Source organism: Heterodontus francisci, unplaced genomic scaffold (genome assembly GCF_036365525.1).
Source record: "Heterodontus francisci isolate sHetFra1 unplaced genomic scaffold, sHetFra1.hap1 HAP1_SCAFFOLD_54, whole genome shotgun sequence".
In the NCBI taxonomy this organism is placed as follows: domain Eukaryota; kingdom Metazoa; phylum Chordata; class Chondrichthyes; order Heterodontiformes; family Heterodontidae; genus Heterodontus; species Heterodontus francisci.
In genome coordinates this window covers 10238156-10261654 of record NW_027140250.1, presented here as the reverse complement: position 1 = coordinate 10261654, position 23499 = coordinate 10238156, and positions in this window count along the sequence as shown.

Here is a 23499-nt window from a genome sequence, read left to right as displayed (position 1 = left end):
ACCCCATACACACCTGGCAGGATCCTGGTACACTGTGAAAACCCCATACACACCTGGCAGATCCTGATACACTGTGAATACCCCATACACACCTGGCAGGATCCTGATGCACTGCGAAAACCCCATGTACACCAGGCAGGATCCTGATACACAGTGAAACCCCATACACACCTGGCAGGATCCGGACACACTGTGAAAACGCCATACACACCTGGCAGGATCCTGGTACACTGTGAAAACCCCATACACACCTGGCAGGATCCTGATCCACTGTGAAAACCCCATACACACCTGGCAGGAACCTGATACACTATGAAACACCCATACACACCTGGCAGGATCCTGATCCACTGTGAAAACCCCATACACACCTGGCAGGATCCTGATGCACTGTGAAAACCCCATACACACCTGGCAGGATCCTGATGCACTGTGAAAACGCCATGTACACCAGGCAGGATCCTGATACACCGTGAAACCCCCATACACACCTGGCAGGATCCTGATGCACTGTGAAAACCCCATGTACACCAGGCAGGATCCTGATACACAGTGACACCCCATACACACCTGGCAGGATCCTGATGCACTGTGTAACCCCATGCACACCTGGCCGGAACCTGATACACTGAGAAAACCCCATACACACCTGGCAGGATCCTGATCCACTGTGAAAACCCCATGCAGACCTGGCAGGATCCTGATACACTATGAAACCCCCATACACACCAGGCAGGATCCTGATCCACAGTGAGACCCCATTCACATCTGGCAGGATCCTGATACACTGTGAAACCCCATACACACCTGGCAGGATCCTGATACACTGTGAAACCCCCATACACACCTGGAAAGATGCTGATACACTTTGAAAACACCATTCACACCTGGCAGGATCCTGATCCACTGTGAAATCCCGTTCACATTTGGCAGGATCCTGATGCACTGTGAAAAACCATAAACACCTGGCAGGATCCTGATCCACTGTGAAAACCCCATGCAGACCTGGCAGGATCCTGATACACTATGAAACCCCCATACACACCAGGCAGGATCCTGATCCACAGTGAGACCCCATTCACATCTGGCAGGATCCTGATACACTGTGAAACCCCATACACACCTGGCAGGATCCTGATACACTGTGAAACCCCCATACACACCTGGAAAGATGCTGATACACTTTGAAAACACCATTCACACCTGGCAGGATCCTGATCCACTGTGAAATCCCGTTCACATTTGGCAGGATCCTGATGCACTGTGAAAAACCATAAACACCTGGCAGGATCCTGATCCACTGTGAAACCCCGATACACACCTGGAACGATCCTGATACACTGTGAAAACGCCATTCACACCTGGCAGGATCCTGATCCACTGTGAAACCCCGTTCACATTTGGCAGCATCCTGATACACTGTGAAACCCAATACACACCTGGCAGGATCCTGATACACTGTGAATCATTCATACACACCTGGCAGGATCCTGATGCACTGTGAAAACCCCATGTACACCAGGCAGTATCCTGAAACACTGTGAAAACCCCATACACACCTGGCAGGATCCTGATCCACTGTGAAAACCCCATACACAACTGGCAGGATCCTGACACACTGTGAAATCCCCATACACACCTGGCAGGATCCTGATACACTGCGAAAACACCATACACACCTAGGCAGGATCCTGATACACTGTGAAAACCCCATACACACCTGGCAGGATCCTGATACACTGTGGAACCCCATACACACCTGGCAGGATCCTGACACACTGTGAAAACGCCATACACACCTGGCAGGATCCTGGTACACTGTGAAAACCCCATACACACCTGGCAGATCCTGATACACTGTGAATACCCCATACACACCTGGCAGGATCCTGATGCACTGCGAAAACCCCATGTACACCAGGCAGGATCCTGATACACAGTGAAACCCCATACACGCCTGGCCGATCCTGATGCAGTGTGGAACCCCATACACACATGGCAGGATCCGGACACACTGTGAAAACGCCATACACACCTGGCAGGATCCTGGTACACTGTGAAAACCCCATACACACCTGGCAGGATCCTGATCCACTGTGAAAACCCCATACACACCTGGCAGGAACCTGATACACTATGAAACACCCATACACACCTGGCAGGATCCTGATCCACTGTGAAAACCCCATACACACCTGGCAGGATCCTGATGCACTGTGAAAACCCCATACACACCTGGCAGGATCCTGATGCACTGTGAAAACGCCATGTACACCAGGCAGGATCCTGATACACCGTGAAACCCCCATACACACCTGGCAGGATCCTGATGCACTGTGAAAACCCCATGTACACCAGGCAGGATCCTGATACACAGTGACACCCCATACACACCTGGCAGGATCCTGATGCACTGTGTAACCCCATGCACACCTGGCAGGAACCTGATACACTGAGAAAACCCCATACACACCTGGCAGGATCCTGATCCACTGTGAAAACCCCATACACACCTGGCAGGATCCTGATCCACTGTGAAAACCCCATGCAGACCTGGCAGGATCCTGATACACTATGAAACCCCCATACACACCAGGCAGGATCCTGATCCACAGTGAGACCCCATTCACATCTGGCAGGATCCTGATACACTGTGAAACCCCATACACACCTGGCAGGATCCTGATACACTGTGAAACCCCCATACACACCTGGAAAGATGCTGATACACTTTGAAAACACCATTCACACCTGGCAGGATCCTGATCCACTGTGAAATCCCGTTCACATTTGGCAGGATCCTGATGCACTGTGAAAAACCATAAACACCTGGCAGGATCCTGATCCACTGTGAAACCCCGATACACACCTGGAACGATCCTGATACACTGTGAAAACGCCATTCACACCTGGCAGGATCCTGATCCACTGTGAAACCCCGTTCACATTTGGCAGCATCCTGATACACTGTGAAACCCAATACACACCTGGCAGGATCCTGATACACTGTGAATCATTCATACACACCTGGCAGGATCCTGATGCACTGTGAAAACCCCATGTACACCAGGCAGTATCCTGAAACACTGTGAAAACCCCATACACACCTGGCAGGATCCTGATCCACTGTGAAAACCCCATACACAACTGGCAGGATCCTGACACACTGTGAAATCCCCATACACACCTGGCAGGATCCTGATACACTGCGAAAACACCATACACACCTAGGCAGGATCCTGATACACTGTGAAAACCCCATACACACCTGGCAGGATCCTGATACACTGTGGAACCCCATACACACCTGGCAGGAACCTGAGACACTGTGAAAACGCCATACACACCTGGCAGGATCCTGGTACACTGTGAAAACCCCAGACACACCTGGCAGGATCCTGATCCACTGTGAAAACCCCATACACACCTGGCAGGAACCTGATACGCTATGAAACACCCATACACACCCGGCAGGATCCTGATCCACTGTGAAAACCCCATACACACCTGGCAGGATCCTGATGCACTGTGAAAACCCCATACACACCTGGCAGATCCGGACACACTGTGAATAATACATACACACCTGGCAGGATCCTGATGCACTGTGAAAACGCCATGTACACCAGGCAGGATCCTGATACACTGTGAAACCCCCATACACACCTGGCAGGATCCTGATGCGCTGTGAAAACCCCATGTACACCAGGCAGGATCCTGATACACAGTGACACCCCATACACACCTGGCAGGATCCTGATGCACTGTGTAACCCCATACACACCTGGCAGGAACCTGATACACTGAGAAAACCCCATACACACCTGGCAGGATCCTGATCCACTGTGAAAACCCCATACACACCTGGCAGGATCCTGATCCACTGTGAAAACCCCATGCAGACCTGGCAGGATCCTGATACACTATGAAACCCCCATACACACCAGGCAGGATCCTGATACACAGTGAGACCCCATTCACATCTGGCAGGATCCTGATACACTGTGAAACCCCATACACACCTGGCAGGATCCTGATACACTGTGAAACCCCCATACACACCTGGAAAGATGCTGATACACTTTGAAAACACCATTCACACCTGGCAGGATCCTGATCCACTGTGAAATCCCGTTCACATTTGGCAGGATCCTGATGCACTGTGAAAAACCATAAACACCTGGCAGGATGCTGATACACTGTGAAAACCCCATACACACCTGGCAGGATACTGATCCACTGTGAAACCCCATAAACACCTGGCAGGATCCTGATCCACTGTGAAAGCCAAAAACACACCTGGAAATATCCTGATACACTGTGAAAACACCATTCACACCTGGCAGGATCCTGATCCACTGTGATACCCGTTCACATTTGGCAGCATCCTGATACACTGTGAAACCCCATACACACCTGGCAGGATCTTGATGCACTGTGAAACCCCAGACACATCTGGCAGGATCCTGATGCACTGTGAAAACCCCATACACACCTGGCAGATCCTGATACACTGTGAATACCCCATACACACCTGGCAGGATCCTGATGCACTGCGAAAACCCCATGTACACCAGGCAGGATCCTGATACACAGTGAAACCCCATACACACCTGGCCGATCCTGATGCACTGTGGAACCCCATACACACCTGGCAGGATCCGGACACACTGTGAAAACGCCATACACACCTGGCAGGATCCTGGTACACTGTGAAAACCCCATACACACCTGGCAGGATCCTGATCCACTGTGAAAACCCCATACACACCTGGCAGGAACCTGATACACTATGAAACACCCATACACACCTGGCAGGATCCTGATCCACTGAGAAAACCCCATACACACCTGGCAGGATCCTGATCCACTGTGAAAACCCCATACACACCTGGCAGGATCCTGATCCACTGTGAAAACCCCATGCAGACCTGGCAGGATCCTGATACACTATGAAACCCCCATACACACCAGGCAGGATCCTGATACACAGTGAGACCCCATTCACATCTGGCAGGATCCTGATACACTGTGAAACCCCATACACACCTGGCAGGATCCTGATACACTGTGAAACCCCCATACACACCTGGAAAGATGCTGATACACTTTGAAAACACCATTCACACCTGGCAGGATCCTGATCCACTGTGAAATCCCGTTCACATTTGGCAGGATCCTGATGCACTGTGAAAAACCATAAACACCTGGCAGGATGCTGATACACTGTGAAAACCCCATACACACCTGGCAGGATACTGATCCACTGTGAAACCCCATAAACACCTGGCAGGATCCTGATCCACTGTGAAAGCCAAAAACACACCTGGAAATATCCTGATACACTGTGAAAACACCATTCACACCTGGCAGGATCCTGATCCACTGTGATACCCGTTCACATTTGGCAGCATCCTGATACACTGTGAAACCCCATACACACCTGGCAGGATCTTGATGCACTGTGAAACCCCAGACACATCTGGCAGGATCCTGATGCACTGTGAAAACCCCATACACACCTGGCAGATCCTGATACACTGTGAATACCCCATACACACCTGGCAGGATCCTGATGCACTGCGAAAACCCCATGTACACCAGGCAGGATCCTGATACACAGTGAAACCCCATACACACCTGGCCGATCCTGATGCACTGTGGAACCCCATACACACCTGGCAGGATCCGGACACACTGTGAAAACGCCATACACACCTGGCAGGATCCTGGTACACTGTGAAAACCCCATACACACCTGGCAGGATCCTGATCCACTGTGAAAACCCCATACACACCTGGCAGGAACCTGATACACTATGAAACACCCATACACACCTGGCAGGATCCTGATCCACTGTGAAAACCCCATACACACCTGGCAGGATCCTGATGCACTGTGAAAACCCCATACACACCTGGCAGATCCGGACACACTGTGAATAATACATACACACCTGGCAGGATCCTGATGCACTGTGAAAACGCCATGTACACCAGGCAGGATCCTGATACACTGTGAAACCCCCATACACACCTGGCAGGATCCTGATGCACTGTGAAAACCCCATGTACACCAGGCAGGATCCTGATACACAGTGACACCCCATACACACCTGGCAGGATCCTGATGCACAGTGTAACCCCATACACACCTGGCAGGAACCTGATACACTGAGAAAACCCCATACACACCTGGCAGGATCCTGATCCACTGTGAAAACCCCATACACACCTGGCAGGATCCTGATCCACTGTGAAAACCCCATGCAGACCTGGCAGGATCCTGATACACTATGAAAACCCCATACACACCAGGCAGGATCCTGATCCACAGTGAGACCCCATTCACATCTGGCAGGATCCTGATACACTGTGAAACCCCATACACACCTGGCAGGATCCTGATACACTGTGAAACCCCCATACACACCTGGAAAGATGCTGATACACTTTGAAAACACCATTCACACCTGGCAGGATCCTGATCCACTGTGAAATCCCGTTCACATTTGGCAGGATCCTGATGCACTGTGAAAAACCATAAACACCTGGCAGGATCCTGATCCACTGTGAAACCCTGATACACACCTGGAACGATCCTGATACACTGTGAAAACGCCATTCACACCTGGCAGGATCCTGATCCACTGTGAAACCCCGTTCACATTTGGCAGCATCCTGATACACTGTGAAACCCAATACACACCTGGCAGGATCCTGATACACTGTGAATCATTCATACACACCTGGCAGGATCCTGATGCACTGTGAAAACCCCATGTACACCAGGCAGTATCCTGAAACACTGTGAAAACCCCATACACACCTGGCAGGATCCTGATCCACTGTGAAAACCCCATACACAACTGGCAGGATCCTGACACACTGTGAAATCCCCATACACACCTGGCAGGATCCTGATACACTGCGAAAACACCATACACACCTAGGCAGGATCCTGATACACTGTGAAAACCCCATACACACCTGGCAGGATCCTGATCCACTGTGAAAACCCCATACACACCTGGCAGGATCCTGATACACTGTGAAAACCCCACCCACTCCTGGCATGATCCTGATACACTGTGAAAACCCCATACACACCTGGCAGGATCCCGATCCACTGTGAAACCCCAAAAACACCTGGCAGGATACTGATCCACTGTGAAACCCCCATACACACCTGGAAAGATCCTGATACTCTGTGAAAACACCATTCACACCTGGCAGGATCATGATTCACTGTGAAAACCCCATACACACCTGGCAGAATCCTGATACACTGTGAAACCCTATACACACCTGGCAGGATCCTGACACACTGTGAAACCCCATACACACGTGGCTGGACCCTGATAAACTGTGAAATCCCCATACACACCTGGCAGGATCCTGATACACAGTGAAAACCCCATACTCACCTGGCAGGATCCTGATACACTGTGAAAACCCCATACACACCTGGCAGGACACTGATTCACTGTGAAAACCCCGTACACACTTGGCAGGACCCTGATACACTGTGAAAACCCCTTACACACCTGGCAGGATCCTGATGCTCTGTGTAAACCCCATACAAACCTGGCAGCATCCTGATACAATGTGAAAACCCCATTCACATCTGGCAGGATCCTGATCCACTGTGAACCCCCATAAACACCTGGCAGGATCCTGATCAACTGAGAAACCCCCATACACATCTGGAAAGATCCTGATACACTGTGAAAACACCATTCACACCTGGCAGGATCCTGATCCACTGTGAAACCCCGTTAACATTTTTCAGCATCCTGATACAGTGTAACCCCATACACACCTGGCAGGAACTTGATACACTGTGAAAACCCCATACACACCTGGCAGGATCCTGATACACTGTGAATAATACATACACACCTGGCAGGATGCTGATGCACTGTGAAAACCCCATGTACACCAGGCAGGATCCAGATACAGTTCGAAAACCCCATGCACACCTGGCAGGATCCTGATGCACTGTGAAAACCCCATGAACACCAGGCAGGATCCTGATACACAGTGAAAGCCCATACACACCTGGCAGGATCCTGATGAACTGTGGAACCCTACACACGGCAGGATCCTGATGCACTGTGAAAACCCCATACACACCTGGCAGGATCCTGATCCACTGTGAAAACCCCATACACACCTGGCAGGATCCTGATAAACTGCGAAAACCCCATGCACACCTGGCAGGACCCTGATACACTGTGAAAACCCCAAACACACCTGGCAGTATCCAGATCCACAGTGGAACCCCATTCACATCTGGCTGGATCCTGATACACTGTGAAACACCATACACACCTGGCAGGATCCTGATCCACTGTGAAACCCCGTTCACATTTGGCAGCATCCTGATACACTGTGAAACCCCATACACACCTGGCAGGATCTTGATGCACTGTGAAACCCCAGACACATCTGGCAGGATCCTGATGCACTGTGAAAACCCCATACACACCTGGCAGATTCTGATACACTGTGAAAACCCCATACACTCCTGGCAGGATCCTGATCCACTGTGAAACCCCATAAACACCTGGCAGGATCCTGATCCACTGTGAAAGCCAAAAACACACCTGGAAAGATCCTGATACACTGTGAAAACACCATTCACACCTGGCAGGATCCTGATCCACTGTGAAACCCCGTTCACATTTGGCAGCATCCTGATACACTGTGAAACCCCATACGCACCTGGCAGGATCTTGATGCACTGTGAAACCCCAGACACATCTGGCAGGATCCTGATGCACTGTGAAAACCCCATACACACCTGGCAGATCCTGATACACTGTGAATACCCCATACACACCTGGCAGGATCCTGATGCACTGCGAAAGCCCCATGTACACCAGGCAGGATCCTGATACACAGTGAACCCCTATATACACCTGGCAGATCCTGATGCACTGTGAAACCCCATACGCACCTGGCAGGATCCTGACACACTGTGAAAACGCCATACACACCTGGCAGGATCCTGGTACACTATGAAACACCCATACACAGCTGGCAGGATCCTGATCCACTGAGAAAACCCCATACACACCTGGCAGGATCCTGATCCACTGTGAAAACCCCATACACACCTGGCAGGATCCTGATCCACTGTGAAAACCCCATGCAGACCTGGCAGGATCCTGATACACTATGAAACCCCCAAACACACCAGGCAGGATCCTGATCCACAGTGAAACCCCATTCACATCTGGCAGGATCCTGATACACTGTGAAAAAACATACACACCTGGCAGGATCCTGATCCACTGTGAAATCCCGTTCACATTTGGCAGGATCCTGATGCACTGTGATAAACCATAAACACCTGGCAGGATCCTGATCCACTGTGACACCCGATACACAGCTGGAACGATCCTGATACACTGTGAAAACGCCATTCACACCTGGCAGGATCCTGATCCACTGTGGAACCCCGTTCACATTTGGCTGCATCCTGATACACTGTGAAACCCCATACACACCTGGCAGGATCCTGATACACTGTGAATAATACATACACACCTGGCAGGATCCTGATCCACTGTGAAAACCCCATGCACAACTGGCAGGATCCTGACACACTGTGAAATCCCCATACACACCTGGCAGGATCCTGATCCACTGTGAAACCCCATAAACACCTGGCAGGATACTGATCCACTGTGAAACCCCCATACACACCTGGAAAGATCCTGATACTCTGTGAAAACACCATTCACACCTGGCAGGATCCTGATTTACTGTGAAAACCCCATACACACCTGGCAGAATCCTGATACACTGTGAAACCCCATACACACCTGGCAGTATCATGATACACTGTGATAACCCATGCACACCTGGCAGGATCCTGATACACTGTGAAATCCCATACACATCTGGCAGGAACCTGACACACTGTGAAACCCCATACACACGGGGCTGGACCCTGATAAACTGTGAAAACCCCATACACACCTGGCAGGATCCTGATCCACTTTGAAATCCCCATACACACCTGGCAGGATCCTGATACACAGTGAAAACCCCATACTCACCTGGCAGGATCCTGATACACTGTGAAACCCATACACACCTGGCAGGACACTGATTCACTGTCGAAACCCCGTACACACTTGGCAGGACCCTGATACACTGTGAAAACCCCTTACACACCTGGCAGGATCCTGATGCTCTGTGTAAACCCCATACACACCTGGCAGGATCCTGATCCAGTGTGAAACCCCATACACACCTGGCAGGATCCCGCTCCACTGTGAAAACCCCGTACACACCTGGCAGCATCCTGATACAATGTGAAAACCCCATTCACATCTGGCAGGATCCTGATCCACTGTGAAACCCCATAAACACCGGGCAGGATCCTGATCAACTGTGAAACCCCCATGCACACCTGGAAAGATCCTGATACACTGTGAAAACACCATTCACACCTGGCAGGATCCTGATCCACTGTGAAACCCCGTTAACATTTGGCAGCATCCTGATACACTGTGAAACCCCATAAACACCTGGCAGGATCTTGATGCACTGTGAAACCCCAGACACATCTTGCAGGATCCTGATACACTGTGAAAAACCCATACACACCTGGCAGGACACTGATTCACTGTGAAAACCCCGTACACACTTGGCAGGACCCTGATACACTGTGAAAACCCCTTACACACCTGGCAGTATCCTGATGCTCTGTGTAAACACCATACACACCTGGCAGGATCCTGATCCAGTGTGAAACCCCATACACACCTGGCAGGATCCCGCTCCACTGTGAAAACCCCGTACACACCTGGCAGCATCCTGATACAATGTGAAAACCCCATTCACACCTGGCAGGATTCTGATCCACTGTGAAACCCCGTTCACATTTGGCAGGATCCTGATCCACTGTGAACCCCCATAAACACCTGGCAGGATCCTGATCAACTGTGAAACCCCCATACACACCTGGAAAGATCCTGATACACTGTGAAAACACCATTCACACCTGGCAGGATCCAGATCCACTGTGAAACCCAGTTAACATTTTTCAGCATCCTGATACACTGTGAAAACCCATACACACCTGGCAGGAACTTGATACACTGTGAAACCCCAGACACATCTTGCAGGATCCTGATGCACTGTGAAAACCCCAAACACACCTGGCAGGATCCTGATACACTGTGAATAATACATACAACCCTGGCAGGATCCTGATGCACTGTGATAAACCATAAACACCTGGCAGGATCCTGATCCACTGTGACACCCCGATACACAGCTGGAACGATCCTGATACACTGTGAAAACGCCATTCACACCTGGCAGGATCCTGATCCACTGTTGAACCCCGTTAACATTTGGCAGCATCCTGATACACTGTGAAACCCCATACACACCTGGCAGGATCCTGATACACTGTGAATAATACATACACACCTGGCAGGATCCTGATCCACTGTGAAATCCCCATACACACCTGGCAGGATCCTGATACACTTTGAAAACCCCATACACACCTGGCAGGATCCTGATCCACTGTGAAACCCCATAAACACCTGGCAGGATCCTGATCCACTGTGAAACCCCCATACACACCTGGAAAGATCCTGATACTCTGTGAAAACACCATTCACACCTGGCAGGATCCTGATTTACTGTGAAAACCCCATACACACCTGGCAGAATCCTGATACACTGTGAAACCCCATACACACCTGGCAGTATCATGATACACTGTGATAACCCATGCACACCTGGCAGGATCCTGATACACTGTGAAATCCCATACACATCTGGCAGGAACCTGACACACTGTGAAACCCCATACACACGGGGCTGGACCCTGATAAACTGTGAAAACCCCATACACACCTGGCAGGATCCTGATCCACTTTGAAATCCCCATACACACCTGGCAGGATCCTGATACACAGTGAAAACCCCATACTCACCTGGCAGGATCCTGATACACTGTGAAAACCCCATACACACCTGGCAGGACACTGATTCACTGTCGAAACCCCGTACACACTTGGCAGGACCCTGATACACTGTGAAAACCCCTTACACACCTGGCAGGATCCTGATGCTCTGTGTAAACCCCATGCACACCTGGCAGGATCCTGATCCAGTGTGAAACCCCATACACACCTGGCAGGATCCCGCTCCACTGTGAAAACCCCGTACACACCTGGCAGCATCCTGATACAATGTGAAAACCCCATTCACATCTGGCAGGATCCTGATCCACTGTGAAACCCCATAAACACCGGGCAGGATCCTGATCAACTGTGAAACCCCCATGCACACCTGGAAAGATCCTGATACACTGTGAAAACACCATTCACACCTGGCAGGATCCTGATCCACTGTGAAACCCCGTTAACATTTGGCAGCATCCTGATACACTGTGAAACCCCATAAACACCTGGCAGGATCTTGATGCACTGTGAAACCCCAGACACATCTTGCAGGATCCTGATACACTGTGAAAAACCCATACACACCTGGCAGGACACTGATTCACTGTGAAAACCCCGTACACACTTGGCAGGACCCTGATACACTGTGAAAACCCCTTACACACCTGGCAGTATCCTGATGCTCTGTGTAAACACCATACACACCTGGCAGGATCCTGATCCAGTGTGAAACCCCATGCACACCTGGCAGGATCCCGCTCCACTGTGAAAACCCCGTACCCACCTGGCAGCATCCTGATACAATGTGAAAACCCCATTCACACCTGGCAGGATCCTGATCCACTGTGAAACCCCGTTCACATTTGGCAGGATCCTGATCCACTGTGAACCCCCATAAACACCTGGCAGGATCCTGATCAACTGTGAAACCCCCATACACACCTGGAAAGATCCTGATACACTGTGAAAACACCATTCACACCTGGCAGGATCCAGATCCACTGTGAAACCCAGTTAACATTTTTCAGCATCCTGATACACTGTGAAAACCCATACACACCTGGCAGGAACTTGATACACTGTGAAACCCCAGACACATCTTGCAGGATCCTGATGCACTGTGAAAACCCCATGTACACCAGGCAGGATCCTGATACAGTTCGAAAACCCCATGCACACCTGGCAAGATCCTGATACTCTGTGAAAACACCATTCACACCTGGCAGGATCCTGCTTCACTGTGAAAACTCCATACACACCTGGCAGAATCCTGATACACTGTGAAACCCCATACACACCTGGCAGTATCATGATACACTGTGATAATCCATGCACACCTGGCAGGATCCTGATACACTGTGAAATCCCATACACATCTGGCAGGATCCTGACACACTGTGAAACCCCATACACACGTGGCTGGACCCTGATAAACTGTGAAAACCCCATACACACCTGGCAGGATCCTGATCCACTTTGAAATCCCCATACACACCTGGCAGGATCCTGATACACAGTGAAAACCCCAGACTCACCTGGCAGGATCCTGATACACTGTGAAAACCCCATACACACCTGGCAGCACACTGATTCACTGTGAAAACACCATACACACATGGCAGGACCCTGATACACTGTGAAAACCCCTTACACACCTGGCAGGATCCTGATGCTCTGTGTAAACCCCATACACACCTGGCAGGATCCTGATCCACTGTGAAAACCCCATTCACACCTGGCAGGACCCTGATACACTGTGAAAACCCCAAACACACCTGGCAGGTTCCAGATCCACTGTGAACCCCCATTCACATCTGGCTGGATCCTGAGAAACTGTGAAAAACCCATAAACACGTGGCAGGATCCTGATCCACTGTGAAACCCCAGACACATCTGGCAGGATCCTGATGCACTGTGAAAACCCCATACACACCTGGAAAGATTCAGGTACACTGTGAAAACACCATTCGCACCTCGCAGGTTCCTGATCCACTGTGAAACCCCGTTCACATTTGGCAGCATCCTGATACACTGTGAAACCCCATACACACCTGGCAGGATCTTGATGCACTGTGAAACCCCAGACACATCTGGCAGGATCCTGATGCACTGTGAAAACCCCATACACACCTGGCAGATTCTGATACACTGTGAAAACCCCATACACTCCTGGCAGGATCCTGATACACTGTGAAATCCCCATACACACCTGGCAGGATCCTGATACACTGTGAAAACCCCATACACACCTGGCAGGATACTGATCCACTGTGATACCCCATAAACACCTGGCAGGATCCTGATCCACTGTGAAAGCCAAAAACACACCTGGAAAGATCCTGATACACTGTGAAAACACCATTCACACCTGGCAGGATCCTGATCCACTGTGAAACCCAGTTCACATTTGGCAGCATCCTGATAAACTGTGAAACCCCATACACACCTGGCAGGATCTTGATGCACTGTGAAACCCCAGACACATCTGGCAGGATCCTGATGCACTGTGAAAACCCCATACACACCTGGCAGATCCTGATACACTGTGAATACCCCATACACACCTGGCAGGATCCTGATGCACTGCGAAAACCCCATGTACACCAGGCATGATCCTGATACACAGTGAACCCCCATACACACCTGGCAGATCCTGATGCACTGTGAATCCCCATACACACCTGGCAGAGTCCTGACTCACTGTGAAAACGCCATACACACCTGGCAGGATCCTGGTATACTGTGGAAACCCCATACACACCTGGCAGGATCCTGATCCACTGTGAAAACCCCATACACACCTGGCAGGAACCTGATACACTATGAAACACCCATACACACCTGGCAGGATCCTGATCCACTGTGAAAACCCCATACACACCTGGCAGGATCCTGATGCACTGTGAAAACCCCATACACACCTGGCAGATCCGGACACACTGTGAATAATAGATACACACCTGGCAGGATCCTGATGCATTGTGAAAACCGCATGTACACCAGGCAGGATCCTGATACACTGTGAAACCCCCATACACACCTGGCAGGATCCTGATGCACTGTGAAAACCCCATGTACACCAGGCAGGATCCTGATACACAGTGACACCCCATACACACCTGGCAGGTTCCTGATCCACTGTGTAACCCCATACACACCTGGCAGGAACCTGATACACTGAGAAAACCCCATACACACCTGGCAGGATCCTGATCCACTGTGAAAACCCCATACACACCTGGCAGGATCCTGATCCACTGTGAAAACCCCATGCAGACCTGGCAGGATCCTGATACACTATGAAACCCCCATACACACCAGGCAGGATCCTGATCCACAGTGAAACCCCATTCACATCTGGCAGGATCCTGATACACTGTGAAACCCCATACACACCTGGCAGGATCCTGATACACTGTGAAACCCCCATACACACCTGGAAAGATGCTGATACACTTTGAAAACACCATTCACACCTGGCAGGATCCTGATCCACTGTGAAATCCCGTTCACATTTGGCAGGATCCTGATGCACTGTGAAAAACCATCAACACCTGGCAGGATCCTGATCCACTGTGAAACCCCGATACACACCTGGAACGATCCTGATACACTGTGAAAACGCCATTCACACCTGGCATGATCCTGATCCACTGTGAAACCCCGTTCACATTTGGCAGCATCCTGATACACTGTGAAACCCCATACACACCTGGCAGGATCCTGATACACTGTGAATAATACATACACACCTGGCAGGATCCTGATGCACTGTGAAAACCCCATGTACACCAGGCAGTATCCTGATACATTGTGAAAACCCCATACACACCTGGCAGGATCCTGATCCACTGTGAAAACCCCATACACAACTGGCAGGATCCTGACACTCTGTGAAATCCCCATACACACCTGGCAGGATCCTGATACACTGCGAAAACCCCATACACACCTGGCAGGATCCTGATACAATGTGAAAACCCCATACACACCTGGCAGGATCCTGATCCACTGTGAAAACCCCATACACACCTGGCAGGGTCCTGATACACTGTGAAAACCCCACCCACTCCTGGCATGATCCTGATACACTGTGAAAACCCCATACACACCTGGCAGGATCCTGATCCACTGTGAAACCCCATTAACACCTGGCAGGATACTGATCCACTGTGAAACCCCCATACACACCTGGAAAGATCCTGATACTCTGTGAAAACACCATTCACACCTGGCATGATCCTGATTCACTGTGAAAACCCCATACACACCTGGCAGAATCTTGATACACTGTGAAACCCCATACACACCTGGCAGTATCATGATACACTCTGATAACCCATGCACACCTGGCAGGATCCTGATACACTGTGAAATCCCATACACATCTGGCAGGATCCTGACACACTGTGAAACCCCATACACACGTGGCTGGACCCTGATAAACTGTGAAATCCCCATACACACCTGGCAGGATCCTGATACACAGTGAAAACCCCATACTCACCTGGCAGGATCCTGATACACTGTGAAAACCCCATACACACCTGGCAGGACACTGATTCACTGTGAAAACCCCGCACACACTTGGCAGGACCCTGATACACTGTGAAAACCCCTTACACACCTGGCAGGATCCTGATGCTCTGTGTAAACCCCATACACACCTGGCAGGATCCTGATCCAGTGTGAAACCCCATACACACCTGCCAGGATCCCGCTCCACTGTGAAAACCCCGTACACACCTGGCAGCATCCTGATACAATGTGAAAACCCCATTCACATCTGGCAGGATCCTGATCCACTGTGAAACCCCAGAAACACCTGGCAGGATCCTGATCAACCGTGAAAACCCCATACACACCTGGAAAGATCCTGATACACTGTGAAAACACCATTCACATCTGGCAGGATCCCGCTCCACTGTGAAAACCCCGTACACACCTGGCAGCATCCTGATCCAATGTGAAAACCCCGTTAACATTTGGCAGCATCCTGATACACTGTGAAACCACATAAACACCTGGCAGGATCTTGATACACTGTGAAACCCCAGACACATCTTGCAGGATCCTGATGCACTGTGAAAACTCCATACACACCTGGCAGGATCCTGATACACTGTGAATAATACATACACACCTGGCAGGATCCTGATGCACTGTGAAAACCCCATGTACACCAGGCAGGATCCTGATACTGTTCGAAAACCCCATACACACCTGGCAGGATCCTGATGCACTGTGAAAACCCCATGTACACCAGGCAGGATCCTGATACACAGTGAAACCCCATACACACCTGGCAGGATCCTGATGAACTGTGTAACCCTATACTCACCTGGCAGGATCCTGATGCACTGTGAAACCCCCATACACACCTGGCAGGATCCTGATCCACTGTGAAAACCCCATACACACCTGGCAGGATCCTGATAAACTGTGAAAACCCCAAACACACCTGGCAGGATCCTGATAAACTGTGAAAACCCCAAACACACCTGGCAGGATCCAGATCCACAGCGAAACCCCATTCACATCTGGCAGGATCCTGATACACAGTGAAACGCCATAGACACCTGGCAGGATCCTGATCCACTGTGAAACCTCGTTCACATTTGACAGGATCCTGAGAAACTGTGAAACCCCATAAACACGTGGCAGGATCCTGATCCACTGTGAAACCCCCATACAAACCTGGAAAGATCCTGATTCACTGTGAAAACATCATTCACACCTCGCAGGATACTGATCCACTGTGAAACCCCGTTCACATTTGGCAGCATCCTGATACACTGTGAAACCCCATACACACCTGGCAGGAACCTGATCCACTGTGAAAACCCCATTCACACCTGGCAGGACCCTGATACACTGTGAAAACCCCAAACACACCTGGCAGGTTCCAGATCCACTGTGAACCCCCATTCACATCTGGCTGGATCCTGATACACTGTGAAACACCATACACACCTGGCAGGATCCTGATCCACTGTGAAACCCCGTTCACATTTGGCAGGATCCTGAGAAACTGTGAAAAACCCATAAACACGTGGCAGGATCCTGATCCACTGTGAAACCCCAGACACATCTGGCAGGATCCTGATGCACTGTGAAAACCCCATACACACCTGGAAAGATTCAGGTACACTGTGAAAACACCATTCGCACCTCGCAGGTTCCTGATCCACTGTGAAACCCCGTTCACATTTGGCAGCATCCTGATACACTGTGAAACCCCATACACACCTGGCAGGATCTTGATGCACTGTGAAACCCCAGACACATCTGGCAGGATCCTGATGCACTGTGAAAACCCCATACACACCTGGCAGATTCTGATACACTGTGAAAACCCCATACACTCCTGGCAGGATCCTGATACACTGTGAAATCCCCATACACACCTGGCAGGATCCTGATACACTGTGAAAACCCCATACACACCTGGCAGGATACTGATCCACTGTGATACCAAATAAACACCTGGCAGGATCCTGATCCACTGTGAAAGCCAAAAACACACCTGGAAAGATCCTGATACACTGTGAAAACACCATTCACACCTGGCAGGATCCTGATCCACTGTGAAACCCCGTTCACATTTGGCAGCATCCTGATAAACTGTGAAACCCCATACACACCTGGCAGGATCTTGATGCACTGTGAAACCCCAGACACATCTGGCAGGATCCTGATGCACTGTGAAAACCCCATACACACCTGGCAGATCCTGATACACTGTGAATACCCCATACACACCTGGCAGGATCCTGATGCACTGCGAAAACCCCATGTACACCAGGCATGATCCTGATACACAGTGAACCCCCATACACACCTGGCAGATCCTGATGCACTGTGAATCCCCATACACACCTGGCAGAGTCCTGACTCACTGTGAAAACGCCATACACACCTGGCAGGATCCTGGTATACTGTGGAAACCCCGTACACACCTGGCAGGATCCTGATCCACTGTGAAAACCCCATACACACCTGGCAGGAACCTGATACACTATGAAACACCCATACACACCTGGCAGGATCCTGATCCACTGTGAAAACCCCATACACACCTGGCAGGATCCTGATGCACTGTGAAAACCCCATACACACCTGGCAGATCCGGACACACTGTGTATAATAGATACACACCTGGCAGGATCCTGATGCATTGTGAAAACCGCATGTACACCAGGCAGGATCCTGATACACTGTGAAACCCCCATACACACCTGGCAGGATCCTGATGCACTGTGAAAACCCCATGTACACCAGGCAGGATCCTGATACACAGTGACACCCCATACACACCTGGCAGGTTCCTGATCCACTGTGTAACCCCATACACACCTGGCAGGAACCTGATACACTGAGAAAACCCCATACACACCTGGCAGGATCCTGATCCACTGTGAAAACCCCATACACACCTGGCAGGATCCTGATCCACTGTGAAAACCCCATGCAGACCTGGCAGGATCCTGATACACTATGAAACCCCCATACACACCAGGCAGGATCCTGATCCACAGTGAAACCCCATTCACATCTGGCAGGATCCTGATACACTGTGAAACCCCATACACACCTGGCAGGATCCTGATACACTGTGAAACCCCCATACACACCTGGAAAGATGCTGATACACTTTGAAAACACCATTCACACCTGGCAGGATCCTGATCCACTGTGAAATCCCGTTCACATTTGGCAGGATCCTGATGCACTGTGAAAAACCATCAACACCTGGCAGGATCCTGATCCACTGTGAAACCCCGATACACACCTGGAACGATCCTGATACACTGTGAAAACGCCATTCACACCTGGCATGATCCTGATCCACTGTGAAACCCCGTTCACATTTGGCAGCATCCTGATACACTGTGAAACCCCATACACACCTGGCAGGATCCTGATACACTGTGAATAATACATACACACCTGGCAGGATCCTGATGCACTGTGAAAACCCCATGTACACCAGGCAGTATCCTGATACATTGTGAAAACCCCATACACACCTGGCAGGATCCTGATCCACTGTGAAAACCCCATACACAACTGGCAGGATCCTGACACTCTGTGAAATCCCCATACACACCTGGCAGGATCCTGATACACTGCGAAAACCCCATACACACCTGGCAGGATCCTGATACAATGTGAAAACCCCATACACACCTGGCAGGATCCTGATCCACTGTGAAAACCCCATACACACCTGGCAGGGTCCTGATACACTGTGAAAACCCCACCCACTCCTGGCATGATCCTGATACACTGTGAAAACCCCATACACACCTGGCAGGATCCTGATCCACTGTGAAACCCCATTAACACCTGGCAGGATACTGATCCACTGTGAAACCCCCATACACACCTGGAAAGATCCTGATACTCTGTGAAAACACCATTCACACCTGGCATGATCCTGATTCACTGTGAAAACCCCATACACACCTGGCAGAATCCTGATACACTGTGAAACCCCATACACACCTGGCAGTATCATGATACACTGTGATAACCCATGCACACCTGGCAGGATCCTGATACACTGTGAAATCCCATACACATCTGGCAGGATCCTGACACACTGTGAAACCCCATACACACGTGGCTGGACCCTGATAAACTGTGAAATCCCCATACACACCTGGCAGGATCCTGATACACAGTGAAAAGCCCATACTCACCTGGCAGGATCCTGATACACTGTGAAAACCCCATACACACCTGGCAGGACACTGATTCACTGTGAAAACCCCGCACACACTTGGCAGGACCCTGATACACTGTGAAAACCCCTTACTCACCTGGCAGGATCCTGATGCTCTGTGTAAACCCCATACACACCTGGCAGGATCCTGATCCAGTGTGAAACCCCATACACACCTGCCAGGATCCCGCTCCACTGTGAAAACCCCGTACACACCTGGCAGCATCCTGATACAATGTGAAAACCCCATTCACATCTGGCAGGATCCTGATCCACTGTGAAACCCCAGAAACACCTGGCAGGATCCTGATCAACCGTGAAAACCCCATACACACCTGCAAAGATCCTGATACACTGTGAAAACACCATTCACACCTGGCAGGATCCCGCTCCACTGTGAAAACCCCGTACACACCTGGCAGCATCCTGATCCAATGTGAAAACCCCGTTAACATTTGGCAGCATCCTGATACACCGTGAAACCACATAAACACCTGGCAGGATCTTGATACACTGTGAAACCCCAGACACATCTTGCAGGATCCTGATGCACTGTGAAAACTCCATACACACCTGGCAGGATCCTGATACACTGTGAATAATACATACACACCTGGCAGGATCCTGATGCACTGTGAAAACCCCATGTACACCAGGCAGGATCCTGATACTGTTCGAAAACCCCATACACACCTGGCAGGATCCTGATGCACTGTGAAAACCCCATGTACACCAGGCAGGATCCTGATACACAGTGAAACCCCATACACACCTGGCAGGATCCTGATGAACTGTGTAACCCTATACTCACCTGGCAGGATCCTGATGCACTGTGAAACCCCCATACACACCTGGCAGGATCCTGATCCACTGTGAAAACCCCATACACACCTGGCAGGATCCTGATAAACTGTGAAAACCCCAAACACACCTGGCAGGATCCTGATAAACTGTGAAAACCCCAAACACACCTGGCAGGATCCAGATCCACAGTGAAACCCCATTCACATCTGGCAGGATCCTGATACACAGTGAAACGCCATAGACACCTGGCAGGATCCTGATCCACTGTGAAACCTCGTTCACAATTGACAGGATCCTGAGAAACTGTGAAACCCCATAAACACGTGGCAGGATCCTGATCCACTGTGAAACCCCCATACAAACCTGGAAAGATCCTGATACACTGTGAAAACAGCATTCACACCTCGCAGGATCCTGATCCACTGTGAAACCCCGTTCACATTTGGCAGCATCCTGATACACTGGGAAACCCCATACACACCTGGCAGGATCTTGATGCACTGTGAAACCCCAGACACATCTGGCAGGATCCTGATACACTGTGAAAACCCCATACACTCCTGGCAGGATCCTGATACACTGTGAAAACCACATACACACCTGGTAGGATCCTGATACACTGTGAAAACCCCATACACACCTGGCAGGGTACTGATCCACTGTGAAACCCCATAAACACCAGGCAGGATCCTGATCCACTGTGAAAGCCAAAAACACACCTGGAAAGATCCTGATACACTGTGAAGACACCATTCACACCTGGCAGGATCCTGATACACTGTGAAACCCCGTTCACATTTGGCAGCATCCTGATACACTGTGAAACCCCAGACACATCTGGCAGGATCCTGATGCACTGTGAAAACCCCATACACACCTGGCAGATCCTGATACACTGTGAATACCCCATACACACCTGGCAGGATCCTGATGCACTGTGAAAACCCCATGTACACCAGGCAGGATCCTGATACACAGTGAACCCCCATACACACCTGGCAGACCCTGATGCACTGTGAAACCCCATACACACCTGGCAGGATGCTGATACACTGTGAAAACGCCATACACACCTGGCAGGATCCTGATACACTGTGAAAACCCCATACACACCTGGCAGGATCCTGATCCACTGTTAAAACACCATACACACCTGGCAGGAACCTGATACACTATGAAACACCCATACACACCTGGCAGGATCCTGATACACTGTCAAAACCCCAGACACACCTGGCAGGATCCTGATGCACTGTGAAAACCCCATACACACCTGGCAGATCCGGATACACTGTGACACACCATACACACCTGGCCGGATCCTGATGCACTGTGAAAACCCCATGTACACTAGGCAGGATCCTGACACACAGTGAAAACCCCATACACACCTGGCAGTATCCTGATGCACTGTGAAAACCCCATGTACACCAGGCAGGATCCTGATACACAGTGACACACCATACACACCTGGCAGGATCCTGATGCACTGTGTAACCCCATACACACGTGGCAGGAACCTGATACACTGTGAAAACCCCTTCCACACCTTGCAGGATCCTGATCCACTGTGATAACCCCATACACACCTGGCAGGATGCTGATCCACTGTGAAAACCCCATGCAGACCTGGCAGGATCCTGATACACTATGAAACCCCCATACACACCAGGCAGGATCCTGATCCACAGAGAAACCCCATTCACATCTGGCAGGATCCTGATACACTGTGAAAACCCCATACACACCTGGAAAGATCCTGATACACTTTGAAAATACCATTCACACCTGGCAGGATCCTGATCCACTGTGAAATGCCGTTCACATTTGGCAGGATCCTGATACACTGTGAAAACGCCATTCACACCAGCAAGGATCCTGATCCACTGTGAAACCCCGTTCACATTTGGCAGCATCCTGATACAATGTGAAACCCCATACACACTTGGCAGGATCTTGATACACTGTGAAACCACAGAGACATCTGGCAGGATCCTGATGCACTGTGAATACCCCATACACAGCGGG